Source organism: Ornithodoros turicata, chromosome 5 (genome assembly GCF_037126465.1).
Source record: "Ornithodoros turicata isolate Travis chromosome 5, ASM3712646v1, whole genome shotgun sequence".
NCBI lineage: Eukaryota > Metazoa > Arthropoda > Arachnida > Ixodida > Argasidae > Ornithodoros > Ornithodoros turicata.
The window spans coordinates 17,054,547-17,061,190 of NC_088205.1; the positions used below are offsets into that span (position 1 = coordinate 17,054,547).

Genomic DNA, 6,644 nt, shown 5'->3' on the forward strand with positions numbered 1-6,644 from the left:
TGGCTATAGAAGCGTGCTATGTGGTGAAGTTCATTTTTAAGCGTGTACGACCAATGGACCACACACCGCTATATTTCACTGTATCATGTACACAGGATTGCATATCATAATATATCATTTGTTTTATCTGTAGTCCACGGTGAAACCGGGAATTACTTTCGTATTCGAGTGTTGTTGGGCTCAAATAAAAAAAATAAAAGAGAGAGATAGAGGAGAAGCTTTCGTTTAACTTCGTCCCGGACCACACAGACATATACGCGCACGTGTGGAAAAAGGAGTACACTCTTAAAAATGAACTTCCCCACATAGCACGCTCCTAGCCAACCATCACCCCGAATGACAACGTTCTCGCCCCTGATTTGTTGAAAACGGGAGGAGGAGCCTATTTTGTGCCGTGCATAATGGCACAAACTAGGCTCCTCCTCCCGTTTTCAACAAATCAGGGGCGAGAACGTTGTCATTCGGGGTGATGGTTGGCTAGGAGCGTGCTATGTGGGGAAGTTCATTTTTAAGAGTGTAGGATTTGCTACGAATCTGTCATGGGGTGCATGTACCCTCAGAATGCGTCTACAGAGTGCATTTGCGCTTTCTATTGAGCTGTAAAAATATAAAGATAACTCGAACAACAACTTTGATCAACAGTTCGGGGGTAAACGTAGGATGGAATCGGCGTCTACCATGAAAAGTGCATACGTTTGTGTGACATTCAGGAATTGTTGCTTAGGGAAATCGTGCGTCCTAGGCCGGCTTCACAATAAATAAAAGTTTATAAATTTCCCTCTGAATAGACCCAAGGCCACCTAAAGATGAGGGAATCACGTTCTACCTATAGTAGTTCCACCATCGTCTGAGATTTCCTCCGAGATTTCTGACTGGCTTTCCAGCCAGATAGTTCCCCTGAAGTTACCCAGGATGCGTGCAAACCGCCTTTTTGTCTCCCATACCACCCGGCTCTCCTACTTCCACCTGTCTACGACTGGTATACTCTACTCGTGGTCACAGTCGCTTCGCGGTGCTATGATCGCATAAAAAATCTGAAGGGAACACCCAAGACGACGTGGCGGTTCTCTTATGTGTGATCGAGGCCTGAGGCTTCTTTTCTGAGTCTCCTTTTCCTTACATTTTATTTTATTTTTGTATTAGCATCGCGAAGCGACTGGGGATAAACAGACACCTCACAGTGAATTACTGGAACTCCTTTTTCGGGCAATAAAATATGACAATATGACAAAATATGACAACAACATTCGCCCGCGATAAAAGTCCTACTTCGTATGATTATGCTGTCTTGTAAGACACAGGGGTGGTCAGGAGTTTCACATTTTATAGCACGAATTCAGTACGAGGCTGCGTCGAGTTCCTCCTACATAACATCGCCCAAAGTGCACAAGGTATCCCACACCGCAACTGCACAGTGTCTTTGTTTGGTGCTTTTCGTTTTCGACAACGAAACGCAGGCGCCGCCGAAGTACCCGACGCAAGACGGTTCGCTAAAAAGGAAAGTAAAGCAGAAGCCCGCCGTTTTACTTACGAAAGGAACCATTCATACGTGCGGAATTCAAAGGAAGCGCAAGATACCAGCACGCCTTCAATAGGCATGGCTCGACGCCGTGCTCTGTTGTAGGAGTTGAACCATATGCGTTGGACAATCACACGAAAGTGGCATTTTGGTCCAATTCCCTTCCGAAAAATTACAAAAAATAAAGAAAGATGGTGATGTTGACGAAGGAAATAACTGGGAGAGATTGAATAAATAAAGAAAACACGCCGCCGACAGCGTAGCATTTCCATTGGCTCGTAACCCCGGTTAAACTTGGTTAGTTGTGTGGCATCATCGACCTTGTTGCGACATTTATTTGATTATTTCAATATTATTTTGCGATTTTTCACATGGCATTAACACGCAGCTTTCTCGTTTCACTTTTAGTAAATATATGCCTTCTAGACTATACTTCGAAGCGGTTGCGATTTTGCGACATTTTTCGGGCAACATTTGAATTCGATTATGCAGACGTAAGAGTTTTAGCTTTTTCTAGGCTTGCAGAAAACAAGCCTGGAACCACACGAATCTTTTCCACGGTTTTTGCGCCTTTCACGCATCTCTGAAGAGGCTTCTGGGTCCTCACTGGCCCCAAGATGCACTCTCAATGGCAACATGACATCACCACCCACTCTCTGCTTTACTCCGTTGACCCCACATTGTCCCTTACTCTCCCCCGCCGAATGCCGCGTTCCTTTACCAGAGTCTTCCACCGCATGAGACTTAATGTGGCTTTTACGCCGGCTTTAAAACACTTCCTCGGTGTCGGCGCATCCAGCCTCTGTTCCACGTGTGGTGTGCGCGGTGACCTCCATCACACCCTCCTGGTCTGCAGACAGTACGATCGCGAGCGCGCCCTCATGGAAAGTGCTCTGCAACGCGTCGGTCAACGCCAGTTCGACTTGGCCAAAATTCTCGGGCCATGGTCGGACCCCTCACATCTGATGCAAGGCCTACGAGTTGTTGCTGAGTTCCTCTTCAGCACTGGACTAATGGACGAGCTCTGATAGGACACCTTTCCATCATCATCACTTTCTCATCCCTTCCACAAGCGCAATGGTACAAGCGCAAATGTACCGCCACAACGGCGGTGAATGACCCACAACATCATCATCCCATTTATGCGTGTGTGTGTGTGAAGAGGAGTTTCTCCCTCTGCCCATCTTCTCCTGCACGTTGTGCCTTGGAGTAGTGGGCCGCACCTCATGTGGCGTCATCGTCATTAATTTATCTGTTGTTGTTGTTCAACCTCTGCCGTAGGGATTTTCCCAGCACCCTCGTCGCATCATCTGAGACCCACGCGCTTAAAACAGGACTTCACTGTATAGCACGCTCTTACGGACCACCATCCCGAATGATATAGTTCTGCCCTCCGATTGGTTAAAAACGGGAGGCGTACGCCTTGTTTGTGACGCTTGTGCAGTTACGTTAATTGTCAGGAAAAGGCATACTCCCCGTGCTTTCCACGACTCAGAAGTGATAATAACGATATCCTTCCGTTGCTATAGTGCCTCTTTTCTCTTTCTTTCTTTCCCTTTTTCTTTCTTCTTTCCCATCTTTTTTTGTTCTGCTTCTCTTTTTCTTTGGAATAGCAAGCTTGTTTTTGTCTGGCTTACCTTTCCGTTTTTTTTACTAAACATACCGCCACCTTTTTGTTCTGTGCATTGAGTCTCAGAGTTGTACACGTTACTCGAATAAAGTAATTGATTACAATTAATGTTACTACTGCGCGAAAAGTAATTCTTTACCGTTACAAATTACTTCATCAAAAATTTAATACGTTACCGATCAAAAATGTAACGCGTTACTTTTCCCGTTACTTTTAAATTGTCGGCCCTAGCAAAGCCAACAAGCCTGCAGTGTGCAAACATGCAGCTCTTGTTGCAAATTCTAACGAGACACAAACATACATGATAAGTGAAATTCACAAATACATTTGAAAGCAACATACAAAACACATACACGCGTTTATTACAGATTTATATACACATTTAAAACAACATCGAAACATCTGCTTCGTTTTGTTATTATTGTTATGTTCAGCCCGCACAATTTATCAATACAGTCACCTATTTTACTGTTGCTCCAGTAGGTCGCGGTTTTAAGGGATTATCATATTACTGTGGTGTGCATGGAACATGTGTGGACTAGAGATGGCCGTCACAGTGACCTCTGCGTCATTGCTTCAGTCGAACTCCTGGTGGAACAAAAGAACCGATTGGCTTGCTGAAAATGGTTGCCATTGTTGACAGAAGGTTAAAAAAGTAATCGATTACTCAGTAATTATTACTGAAAATTGTAATCAGATTACTTGGGAAATTACTTGCTCACAAAATGAATTGATTACGTTAAAAATTACTGAGAAAAGTAATTAATTACTAGTAACGCGTTACGTACAACTCTGCGTGGCCCTCACGGTGCTATGCGGTGAAGTTCTGTTTCAAGGGTACACTCTTAGAAATGAACTTCACCGCATAGCACACTCCTAGCCAACCATAAGCTCGAATGATATCGTTATCTGCTCTGATTTGCTGAAATGGGAGGCATACGCCATTTTTGTGACAATTATGAACCGCATAAATGTCACAGGAAAGGCGTACGCCTACCGTTTTGAACAAATCAGGGCAGATAACGATATCATTTGAGATGATGGTTGGCTAAGAGCGTGCTATGAAGTGAAGTTCATTTTTAAGAGTGTACACCTCCTACAATCTAAAAACAGAAGTTCGCCACATAGCACGCTGAAGGCCAACCATTGCATCGAATGATACATTTATCACTCATGCGGAGTTCGTTGAAAGAGAGGGCCGAACGCATTTTTTTGAACTGCATAAGTGTTCCAAAAAGGCGTACGCCCCCGTTTTTAACCAATCAGGGACGAGAACGAGAGGGATGAGAATGTGTCGTGTTGTCTGCTTTCTGTTCCGTGTCTCTGGTTTTATCGTCGTTTTACAATGTACCAGCTCGCCTGCACCCTTGCTCTTCTACCAACGAGAACGATGTCATTCTGGGATGATGGTTGGATAGGAGCATGCTACGCGGTGAAGTTGGTGGCCAAGAGGTAAACTGATGTTCTGAGGCTGGAACAACATAGAAGGGACAGATAAAACAAAGCCTCAAATTGCCTAAGAAATCAACGATGAAAGTCACTGAAAAGGTTAGCCAGCTGTGGGGATCGAACCCACATCTTCTGGATTACCGGTCCAGGGCTCTACCAATTGAGCTAAGCTAACACGCCTCTCCAGTGACTTTCGGGGTGCGTCATCTGAAGGGACGACAAACCAGCCACTCACTCTCACTCACCCTCCTTTAACTCTTACATTTTTGCTCACTCATACACACATTCATACGACGGAAATCGACGCAAGCGGCGTATGAATGTGTGTATGAGTGAGCAAAAATGTAAGAGTGAGAGTGAGTGGCTGGTTTGTCGTCCCTTCAGATGACGCACCCCGAAAGTCGCTGGAAAGGCATGTTAGCTTAGCTCAATTGGTAGAGCCCTGGACCGGTAATCCAGAAGATGTGGGTTCGATCCCCACAGCTAGCCAACCTTTTCAGTGACTTTCATCTTTCATCGTTGGTGGCCATGTCACGTCGAGACTGGGCGGTACCCGGGTTCGAATCCCGGTGCCGGCCGTGCGGTCTGGGGTTTTTCCTGGGTTTTCCTCAAACGCTTTCAGACATATGTATAGGCACAGTTTCCTTAGAAGTCGGTCTAGGACGCACATTCCCCCAGGACGTCAGTCGTGACGTGACGTTGCCTACCTCTGTGAGGCAGACAACGGCCAGCCCTTTCACCATCACCACTATCACCACCACCATCATTTTTTAGCCCTTTCATCTCTTTCACCATCACCATCACCACCACCACCATCATTTTTAAGAGTGTAATATGAAAAAGATTCATGTGAATATGCACTGCACAAGCCATCACATACTGATGTCACCGCCCACCTCAGTAACAAATGAGCACTCGGGACTATTACATACATGAAGGTCCCGAAAACGAACCTCAGCTGAAAACCCGTGCTCTGCCATTGCTTTGGCACTTCTCGCCTTTGTGCGTATAAGAAGCGCTGCATACTTTACGTAGGAAAGCCCAGTTACCAAGCAGGAAGGCTTTCGATTACAAGATCGAAATAAGGCCAAGCAGTGGGTGACGGCGGAAAAAAACCGGCTCCCGTAACAGATAGATGAAATATACGTAGTGGCCTGTCTGGCTTCCCCGTTCCTTAGCGGGACTCGTACGACAACGAAACCGGGGAATCCTTCCGCATTATTTTCTCCCTGTCAAAACGAATGTACTCGGGACTGCAATGATGGTTTCTGACTTGTGACATTATTTGATTTGATATCTTTATTAACTTGCCCATAAACGGCACATGTCGTAAAGCATTATAGTGTTGGGATGATGGCAAGAGAAGAAGTAAATGTGCTGGGACCCCTTGACCTTATTCACTTAGAGGCTTTGGCTAACTTGTTACAATTACGCATTATTGAACTTCGTCTTATTTATGTGGTACTAACTTAAACGAGTATGTATTAAAGGTCTGCGACGGTAGAATGTGTATAAAATGCATTAGGTATGTGTATGTTGCAGAACAGTATTTTTTGTACATTTTGCGTGTGTGCGTCTGTGTGTGTGTGTGTGCGCGCGCCAGTGTTATACCGTTAAATGGCAGTTCGGTGAAATGTCGGAATTAACTCTCAAACATTGTAGTGCCATCATTCAATTGGAATTACCTCTGTTCATACTGTAGCATGAATCAGATTTTATCCGAATCAAGTCAGGCCCGAAATATGTAAAGGATGAAACGGGGGAAATCCAGCAATCCAATGTAGGAAGATTGCCTGAGGTTGGTTGCTGTTCGAAATATCGGCGTTCTCCGGACATGATACTTTGTCTTCAGTCTAAAAATATAAATACGTGGAGGGCCCTTAAAATGAGTCGTAGGTGCACTAATAGCAAGTACTGAAATGTGTGATTGCTTATGGAGGCTGGGATATAAATCGGATATAAATATGCGATATCCGGCTACTAGCACTCGCTGACTTTCTGTGGTGTGCCATCTTTTGAATATTGAGTAGTCCGACCGATCTTCGT

At 44.9% G+C, this 6,644-nt stretch overlaps 2 non-coding genes across 2 annotated transcripts; one reads left to right on the plus strand and one right to left on the minus strand.

Moving 5' to 3' along the window:
- Positions 1-4,700: 4,700 nt before the first annotated feature.
- On the minus strand, positions 4,701-4,773 carry Trnat-ggu (transfer RNA threonine (anticodon GGU)). The gene has a single exon. It is a non-coding gene; the product is annotated as a tRNA-Thr (tRNA).
- A 241-nt stretch (positions 4,774-5,014) lies between these two features.
- Positions 5,015-5,087, plus strand: Trnat-ggu (transfer RNA threonine (anticodon GGU)). The gene has a single exon. It is a non-coding gene; the product is annotated as a tRNA-Thr (tRNA).
- The last annotated feature ends 1,557 nt before the right edge of the window (positions 5,088-6,644 follow it).